Source organism: Arachis hypogaea, chromosome 19 (genome assembly GCF_003086295.3).
Source record: "Arachis hypogaea cultivar Tifrunner chromosome 19, arahy.Tifrunner.gnm2.J5K5, whole genome shotgun sequence".
Lineage (NCBI taxonomy): Eukaryota > Viridiplantae > Streptophyta > Magnoliopsida > Fabales > Fabaceae > Arachis > Arachis hypogaea.
Window position 1 is genome coordinate 80,989,360 of NC_092054.1, and position 10,883 is coordinate 81,000,242.

Genomic DNA, 10,883 nt, shown 5'->3' on the forward strand with positions numbered 1-10,883 from the left:
GATTAAATTGCAGGATAACTAGATTGAGCATTTTTCTTTTGTTTGATTTAAAATTCTTTTTGAGTAATTTACTTTCATTTTTAGTTATTTTCTCCCCTTTCCCTTACTTTTTTTTTAGTTGTTTACAATTCAGTCCACTAACCCACTAACCGTTTGATATATTGCATCAGTCACACTAACAGCAATTCTAACAGAAATACTTTCTGCATCTATTTCTTTGCTTGTGCCTTGTTGGTTGTATGACAGGGAGAAGAAGCGGGGCTTCAACTTCCTTTGATTCTGAACCTGAGAGGACCCTTCTTGAGATTAAGGAGGGAAGCAAGAGAAAAACGAGTAGTTGGTGCGGAGGAAGAAGAGGAGTATTTTGAACCAATCATGGAGGAAAATATGGAGAACCATCATGAAGAAGAGGCTCACAACCATGGCAGAGAAGGTCTAGCAAATCATGATGGGCAGGAGAGAAGAGTTTTAGGCTCTTATATCAACCCAAACCCAGGAAACTGTGGGAGTAGCATTCAGAAGCCAACCATACATGCCAACAACTTTGAACTAAAGCCACAGCTCATCACCCTTGTTCAGAACAACTGTTCGTTCGGAGGAGGTGTCCAAGAAGACCCAAACCAACATTTAACCACCTTCCTGAGGATATGTGATACTGTGAAGTCTAACGGTGTTCATCCTGACACCTATAGACTACTCTTATTTCCCTTTTCACTCAAGGACAAATCATCTAAATGGCTGGAGTCCTTCCCGAAGGAGAGCTTAACAACCTAGGAAGATGTGGTGAACAAATTCTTGGCAAGATTCTATCCTCCTCAAAGAATCAATAAGTTAAGAGCTGAGGTTCAAACTTTCAGGCAACAAGATGGTGAGACTCTCTACGAAGCATGAGAGAGGTTTAAAGACCTGACAAGAAGGTGCCCACCAGATATGTTCAATGAATTGGTGCAGCTACACATTTTCTATGAAGGCCTCTCCTATGAATCAAAGAAGGCAGTAGACCACTCATCCGGGGGATCTCTGAACAAAAAGAAGACCATTGAGGAGGCCATAGATGTCATTGAGACTGTAGCAGAGAATGACTACTTCTATGCTTCTGAAAGAGGTAACACTAAAGGAGTGATGGAGCTAAACAATGTGGATGCACTGTTGGCCCAAAACAAGCTTATTACCAAGCAGCTGGCTGACCTCACCAAGAAGATGGAGGGGAACCAAGTAGCAGCAATCACCACCTCATCAACAACCCAATAGGGGGTGAATGCAGAGGTAGAAGGTGAGCATGAACAAGCCAACTACATTGGAAACTCACCCAGGCAGACCCATGATCCATACTCCAAGACCTACAACCCTGGTTGGAGGAATCACCCAAACGTTGGGTGGGGAAATCAACAAGATCAAGACCAAGATCAGAGACGTCACAACCCCAACAACCATGTAGCTCACCAACATTCCACACAGAGATCATACCAACACCACCCTAACAACACCTCTCCACATTCATACCAAAACCAAAATAACCCTTCTCATCCATCCAATCCCAACCCACCATCATCTGATGACAGACTCTCAAGGATTGAGACTCTACTTGAAGGCATATGCAAGGAGATTCAAGATAACAAGGTGTTCAAGGAAGAGGTGTGAGCCAATATCAAGAATCAGGGAGACACCATCAAGAGGCTAGAATTTCAAGTGGGATACCTCTCCGAGCAGATTCCCAAACCTACAGACAGCTTCCCAAGTGACACAGAGAAAAACCCGAGAGGTGAAGAAAAGAAAGTAAGATGGAAAGATTGCAAGATGGTCACTATAAGTGATAATGAGACCGAGGATGAACCGAACAAACCATTAGAATAACCTGGAGATACATCAGCAGAGAAACAGGAAGAGGAGCACCAAGCACCCAAAATATCACAAAAGGAGCTGATAAGACTCTATGCACCTTTTCCCCAATTACTCAATGGTGGTATAGAGAAGAGAATATACTTAAGGTTTCTTGACATATTTGCATCTCTCCATGTAAACATACCATTCATCAAGGCCCTCCAACAAATGCCCTCATACATTAAGTACATGAAGGAGCTGCTGACCAGGAAAAGCTCACTCAAAGGAGGACAAACAATAGTGATGAATAAGGAGTGCAATGCTCTCATTCAACCAGAGCTGCCTACAAAAAGGAAGGACCCAGGGAGTTTTCACATCCCCTGTGCCATAGGAGAAACAATGTTTGACAAAGGACTCTATGATCTGGGAGCAAGCATCAACTTAATGCCTTTATCCCTTATGAAGAGGCTGCAGATCAATGAGATAATACCTACAGATGTAGTTATCAGACTGGCTGACAAAACTCAAAAACAAGCAGTAGGAGTGGTTGAAAATGTGCTGGTAAAGGTTGGAAAATTCTTCCAACCCACAAACTTTGTCGTATTGGACATTGAAGAGAGTCACCTCTATCCAATCATATTGGGAAGACCATTCCTAGCTACAGCCAGAGCACTTATAGATGTGGAGTGAGGGGAGCTAGTTTTGAGGATCCATGATGAACAACTCACTTTCAATGTTTTCAAGCGCTCACAAGAAACAGATCAAGAGAACAAAGAACCAAGGAAAGATCACAGTGAGATACTGAAGGAAGAAACAAGCACTGAAGCACAACCAGCACATCTGGAAATCCCCTTGGTTGATGAATAAGGCAATCAGCAGCTATCACAGCTCAAGAAAAATCAGGAGGAACCTAAACCACCAGAGTTATATGAGATTAGCAACAAAATCTCCTTGGAAGAGGAGGTCACAAAGAGCAAGGCAACATCAAAAGGAACAAAGAAGAAGGCACCTAGGAGGTGGAGGAACAAGAAGATCCCTACAGAGGACTTTTCTCTAGGTGATAAAGTGATCTTAGCTTACTTCCCAGCTATCCCCCCCGATCTTCCCACCATCCCATCTCAGCTACCTAAAGTTTTTAACATCAACAGAGTTCTCTCCTTAGAACATGTGGAGATCCTTGATGAAGCCAATGGAGATGGATTTACTGCAAGGGGGGAGGACTTGAAGCACTACCAACCACCCTGACAAAGGAAAAACGTCAAGCTAGTGACGCTAAAAGAGTGCTTCATGGGAGGAAACCCATGTTTTATATGCTTTTAGAATAGTGAATAATGCAAGAGTTCATGAAATCAAAATCAAACTTTGACATGCACTTAAATGTATCCTTGTATGCAGCACATAGTGAAGAACAAGTTTGGTGTTCAAGACATACTAAGAGAACATAAATGTAACCCATATTATGTCACTCTTAAGGCCTTGAACAAATCCTTTACACCACATGACACCAAACTAAGTTTGGTGTCACCAATGTTGCATACATGGACATTCAGTTAGTCAGTTGGTTTGTATTCATGAATAAGCAAAATTTTTTATTTTTTTTGCCGTCACTATCCACACATTTAATAATCACATTTTTGTTATTTTGTAGAAAAATTGATGGGACAATTGAAAGGAGAAGTCTCGGCCACTTCATGAAGGGGGAGTACACACTTGTCTTCAAGGGGATTGCATTGGAAATTGTTGCCATGCAACATTGGAAAAAGAACAAGCTTGGAAACTGAACCAACACCATCATAAAGTTGATGATCCTTGTGCTCATTCCATGCAAAACCCCAAACGTCCGTCAAACAACCCCTTCATCAATCCACACCTTTCATTCACTCATCACTTCTCTATATAAGTGACCGTTGTTCCGTACCCCACCTTCACATTCCACTCTCACTCTTCACATCTATCATTTTTGGAACCCAACACCTTCACATAGCCAAAATCACTCATGGCTTCATCAAGCTCTAAGAGAAGAAAGGGAAAGAAGCCTATGGAGCAACGTCCTTTCGATGAAAATAAATTTAGAACCTTTCACCATGCATTGCAGTACGGATGGATGGTTGATAAGGAGATCATTTATGAGCTGGGCTTTCAAGTCAGAAAAACTGAATGCCCCGAAATCACAAAGAAGGTGGAAAAGAGAAGATGGGAGCTCCTCACTGACCCGGTCATTAGGGTAAATGCAAATCTTGTAAGAGAGTTCTATGCAAATACGGTCCGATATGATAAGGCAGATGAGTCCTATACAAGTTTTGTAAGAGGAAAGACCGTGGATTTCAGTCCCATGAGTGTCATGAGGGCATTAAAGCTACGGTCTATACCATTTGCAGAAGAGAGCTATCATTCAAGAATTGATAACAGCCCCAATTATGACCAGATTGTGCAAGATATTTGTATACCAGGAGCTGACTGGGTACGAGATTCCGAAAGGAAACCCAAGTTCATTAAGAGAGGGGACCTCACTACTGAAGCAAAGGGGTGGTTCGAAATTGTAAGGAGATCCATCCTCCCCGCCGGGAACAACTCGGAGGTGAATCTCAAGAGAGCCACAATGGTGCACTGCATACTCAAAGGAGGAGAGATCAAGGTTCATGAACTCATAGCCGAAGGCATTAGGAAGAGAGCCGGGAGAAGCGATTCTAGAGGAAAGTTAGGCTACCCCAGCACTATTTTCTGACTATGTGACAAAGCTGGAGTGGTGTTTGAAGATGAGGACTCCGAGTGGATAAAAGAGGGTATCCCAATTACTATCCGGCGTATGCATGCTATTACATCTCTCCTACCTCAACGAAGGATAAGAAAGAGGGTAGCCCAGCAAACTGTAGAAGGGCAAAACCCAGAGGAGCAAGCCGCAGCCACCTTGAACATGCACCAATTATAAGAAGCCATTGATGGCTTATCTAGGCAATATTAGGAGAATCAAGAGGCACAGAAGGAACTTCAATTACAGATGATGGGCCGTCAAGAGGAACCGCTCTCGAGAGGGATGAATCAATAAGGGGAGTGGCAGAAGCAAATAATGGAGCAGCAATTGGAACAAGGAAAATAATGGGGTGAATCCTTCCACAGGATAGAACAAAGGCAATGTGAACAACAAGAATCTATCCAGAAGCTAATCAGCATCCAAGCACATCAAGGTGCACACATAAATGAGATGCATCGAAAACAAATAAAACAAGCAGAACTCTTTGACGAGCACAGGGCATTCTCTGAAGGGATTTACATGAGTGAAAGTGGAAATCATGTAAACATGCTAGCCAGGCTCGGATACTTAGTCAGACAGCTACTGATGAGATATTTTGGTGAGAAACGAATCTCTCCCAAAACATCACAATCTAACCGGCAAGTGCACCGGGTCGCATCAAGTAATAAAAACTCACGGGAGTGAGGTCGATCCCACAGGGATTGATGGATCAAGCAACTTTAGTGGGTGATTAGTTTAGTCAAGCTAACATTGAGTGATTTGAGTGACAATTGAAGCCAACATAATGTAAATGACAAGGAAAATTAAAGTGCGGAAAGTATATTGCATTGAAACTTAATGAGCAAGAAATGTAAATTGCAAGAATCTTAAATTGCAAGAAATGTAAATTGCATGAAATTAAAAGGGAGTGGGTGCTGGAAATTAAAAGAAAGCAGTAGATCAAGTAATTGGAAAGTTAAATTGCAAGAAGAATAAAGGAAATTAGGTACTGGGATTCATGAAATCAAACACGGAAGTGTAAATGACAATCAAACAGAGAAGTAAAAGATGCAGCAGGTTCAACAGATTTGGAAAATCACTTTAAAATCAAAACAGAGAGCAACTTGGCTCAATTGCAAAATCTAAATGAGAGGTTGAAGATCTCAGGGGTTGGATGAGACTAGAGACCAAGTCTAGATCTCAATTCCTTCCTTGATCCAATAGAGAATAATTGCAGAAGAAAATAGAGAAGAAAGCAGTAAAGAGAGTTTTGATTCAAATCACAATTCACTGAAATTATGCTGACAAGTAAACAGAGAGAATTCTCAAGGTGAGATTGAAACAGAATTTCTTCAATTCTCAACCCCAGATTCAAAAACAAAGAAAAGAAAATTTAAAGAGAGCTCTTGAATCTTCTTGCTCCCTTCTGGAGCCAGCCTCCACCCAAGATTCAAAACAAAGAAAATTAAAGAGAGAATTCTCAAATTCTAGTGCTCCCTAGTGGAGCCAGCCCCCTCACAAATATGAAAATGATGCCTTATATAGGCTTTACAAAATGGAAATGAAAATGAAATTAAAAACAAATTACAATTAAATGAAATTCCTATTTTATCTATTTCTTGTGCCTTTGAGTGATGATCATTTGGGCCCTTGCTCTTGATGGAATTGGGTTGATAAAGGCCTTGGTTGATTGCTCTTGGAGTTTGAAGAGGAACCGAATTGAACCGGGTTTGAGGTTAGCCAAAGTTGGACCTAAAGTTTGAGCCAAAGTTAGGGGTCTAACTTTGGCTCCAACTTTTCACATCAGCAAACACAATCTGCTGGTATGGACGTTGGTGCCAACGTTAGGGGTCTAACTTTGACCCTAACGTTGGCAATGCCTTATGCACATTTATGGCGCCAACTTTGTCCTCTTGTCATGTTGCCAATTTTATGCCCAATATAGACTATCATATATGGTTGGAAAGCTCTGAATGTCAGCTTTCTAACCCACTTGGAATCACTTCAATTGGACATCTACAACTCAAGTTATGATCATTTGAAGAGGGCATGGTCGCTGGCTTTGGTGTGCAGCGTTTGAGGTAACGTTAGCCCTCAAACGTTGGCGAAAACGCCAGTTCTGGAGGCTCAAATGTAATGTCCACCCCATACTATTATACATTGTTGGAAAGCCCTGGATGTCTACTTTCCAATGCCGTTGGGAGCACATTAATTGGAGCTCTACAGCTCGAGTTATACTCCTTTGAAGGTGCAGAGGTCAGTTGGCCTCACTGCAGGTTGCCACCATGTTTGTTTATGCACATTGTGGGGCAGTTTTCTCCCTCAATTTTAGTGTCCACCATGCAGTGCCATATATGCTTGGAAAGCTCTTGATTCCTACTTTCCAATGCTTCTTGAATCACCTCATTTGGAACTCTGTAGCTCAAGTTATTCTTGTTGGAAGTATACCCCTTGTATGCCTTGTGGTGTGTGGCGCCAACGTTAGCCTCCAAGTTAGGGGGCTAACGTTGGCGCAAACGTTGGCCCTTCTCCCTTTGTAATTCATGTGCCAACGTTAGCCTCCAAGTTAGGGGGCTAACATTGGCGCAAACGTTGGTGCCCAGGGGAGAAACTCTCAAGTTCCAACGTTAGCCTCCAAGTTAGGGGGCTAACGTTGGAGCTAACGTTGGCCTCTTCCTTGAATGTTCATGTGCCAACGTTAGCCTCCAAGTTAGGGGGCTAACGTTGGCTCAAACGTGGGGAGCCCAGGGAGTAATCTTCATGCCTAATGTTAGCCTCCAAGTTAGGGGGCTAACGTTGGGGCTAACTTCTTGCTTCCTGGTTCAATTTCACTTATTCCATTGTCCTCTCTTCACTCCTAGCCATTCCTCTTTGCTTCAACCTTTCTCCAAGTTTTCTTCACCTATCATTAATCAACCAAACTCATCAAAGCTATGCTCAAAATCATGAGATATTCATTCTTTCATAATATGCAACAAATATAGCATAAAACCTCATGAAATAGCATGAATTCATACATGGTTGGTTCAATCAAAGGAAACATGAACATCTACCCAATTGGCTTGCTTATGGCTCAAGAAAGTGCATAATTCAATTGAAAACAAAAGAAAAAGGCTAGTTAAAATAGGCTAGGATGACTTGTCATCACAACACCAAACTTAAAGCTTGCTTGTCCCCAAGCAAGAAAAGAATCATGCAATAAAGATTGACAATCCAAGGCAAGAAGAGTAGCAACTCAATGTTCATGGTAAGCTAGTTTTCTAAGCATACTACAATCACAAAAGAAATGTAAATGATTGATGCTTCCATCTAGCTCAATTTATGAAATCTTTGTCTTATATTTCTTCCTTGAAACAAGCTTTTGATTTTCTTATTGGCTTCTCCTTTTTGGGTGCTTTGCCCCATGAGTTGATAACAAAGCTACGACTTCTAAATGCTTTGTTTTCAAGTATTACCACTTGATACATAAGCACCACAAGCATTTGATTAGAGGACTTCATTAAGCTCATTTTTCTTTTCTTTTCTTGACTCTCTAATCATTGATGCTCAGAGCCTTGAGCTTTGAGGGAGTGCTTTTGCACTTTGAGCCTAACCTTGACTTCTAAGTGTTTTGTTTTCAAGCATTTGGCTTGATACATAAACACCACAAGTATTTAACAAATGAATTGCCATTGGTACTCAGAGCCTTCAGCTTTCTCATTCTTTCCCTTTTTCTTTTCTTGCTTTATTTTGCATTTGCTTCTTCAAGGTTTTCATGATTTTAAAAGATTTCACAAAATGTACTAGATGAAAACTTCAATTAAATAAAATCCAATGCAATTGAGCAACAATTAATCATACTAGCTTTCCAATACTTGTATGCACATGCTAAACTCTTCTTTAGTTCCTTGTTTGTTTATGATCATGATGCTTTACTGCTTTTGAATTCACAAAACTCAAGTTGGTATTCATAATGACACAGCACCATGTTGCAAATTAAAAATCAACTATGCCTTTTCATACACACATGCATACAGAGAAGGTAAAGACAATTATGCAGTTTATAGTGCTTGAAACAAATGAGAGGAAAAAGAACTTTACAACCTTGTAGTTCATCTTCTCTATTGTTGTCATTTTCCTCCCATTCTCTTCCTTCCCATACCAAACTCAGAATGCTTGCTCATCCTCAAGCAACTATTAGAACCGTGGCTATGGGGCTAAGATGGATCATGAATGTCTTACACAAGGAATGTTAGTAGTACATGTGTTTCAAGCAAGCAAAATTAAAGATAATAATCAAGGCACAAGAGACAGAGACATTGTGATTGCATACTTAAGAAGGTGAGCATAATACTTTGCATAGAAAATAAGTGGCACACCAAACTTAGTGTGACACTTTCGCTTGGAATCAATGCAAGTATCCAGTAAAGATTTGAAGCAAATTGTGTTGCATAGCAACACCAAACTTAGAATGCAATCCTATATCAATTTATTTGAACTAAAACTAAACAAAAGAAACTGTTATATGTTAAATACAATCACCAAATGAAGAATCTGTTATGAATAAGGATGTCTTGGTGATGTATTAACAAAAACAGTTAATGAAGGAAAGCATTAAAAACAAGTAAATAAATGAAACAAAGAGAAAACAAAAATTATCCAACTAAGAAGAAAAATAACACTGTAAAAAGCAATATGATTATGCAGACAAGTGATGTTGCTGGATTGATTTGCATAGAAAAATAGGTGGCACACCAAACTTAAAATCTTGGTGTGTCACTTTCATGTAAAATTGATGCAATCATCCATGAAGATGGAAAACAGTTTGTTGCAGGGCAACACCAAACTTAGAATGTAATCCTATGCCAATTTATTGAAATTTAAACAAAGCAAGGAGAAGAATTGTACCTACTGTCTACCTGTTCTTTACTTTCTTCCTTTTCTTCCAATTTGTTAAGAGAAATGACTTCAAAGGAGGAGAAGTTTCAGCTAGTGCCCCCTGTCTTGGTCTCTCCTCAGCAAGCTTCCTTGTGAAATTGGCTTGATTGATCTTGCTTGCTGGATCAGGGGGAGGATTGTTTGCAGTTGACCTTCTCATGAATGTTGTCCTTGGTGTCTTGGTCACAATCCTCTTCTTGGTGCTTTTGTTAATTGCCTTCACTTCTTGGATGTCAAGACATGGTTGCTGTGTGATTATTGGAGTGATTTCTTCATTCAGGGCCTCTTGTATTGGTGGTTCCATGAACTCCTCCTTTACGTACTTTTCTGCCTCACTTGAGTTTGGAATGACTTCTTCACTTTCTTGCTCCTCCACTTCCTCTTTTACACTCATCAATTGGCCTTCATTTTTCTTGCTCAGTGGTTCTAAGCTCCTCCTTATTTTCTCTACTTCTCCATTCATATTTTTGAAGACAGCCTCTTGCCTTTTTTCGAATATTTGTGCTTCTTTCGCATCTTTTTCTAGCTTGGACTCAAGCTCTGAAAGCCTTGAGTGGTTCATGGAAGTTTGTGGAGGTTGTGAGTGTTCAGGTTCTTTTGTCACCTCAAGTGTAGTTTCATTTTCAACCTCCTCATTCTTTATTGAAAGTTCACTTGATGCAGTAGCCTCCTCATCTTGTTTTTCCACTTCCTCACTCACAAATTGGTCTTCATCTTCATTGTTTGATGGTTCTAAGTCCCCCCTTGATTGCTCTGAGGACTCATTCATCTTCTTGAATACGAATTCTTTCCAAGATGGGGATTTTGTGTGTATTTCCACTAGTTTTCTCTGTATTTCAATGGCTTCAAGGTATTCCTCATCTGTAAATCCAAGGGATGAAGGTTGAGAGTAATTCTGGTGACGTGAATGTGTTGTGGTGAAGTTGTGTTGAGGGGTGTGGAATGAGTTGTGTGATTGATGGGATGACTGGTATGGACTTTGGAGGAAACTTTGTGTTGAGGCATAATTAAGTGATGAAGAACTTTCAAATGAGAAACTGGGACGTGAGGGTGGATGCTTTTCCATTCTTTGGCGATGCTTCCATCTTCCATGAGGATAATGATATGAATCATTTTGTGGTGGTGGTTGGTATCCCATATGATTCTCTTGCTCATCTTGTGTCTCTGAAGCCAATCTCCATGAATTGGAGTGCTCAGGATTTGTAATTTGTTGGTGATATTCCCAACCACCATTAGAGATTGGTGATGGTGGGTGATATCCCATAAAATTTGTTTGATCATAAGATGAGTTGAACTCCATTTGAATTTTGTAAAACACAACACCAAGGAGAATTGAAATTCATATCTCAGAGATGAATTTCTTAGTGAGGCAATAACTCAAACACCTTGGTTTCAACTTAGAGCAGAGAACAAA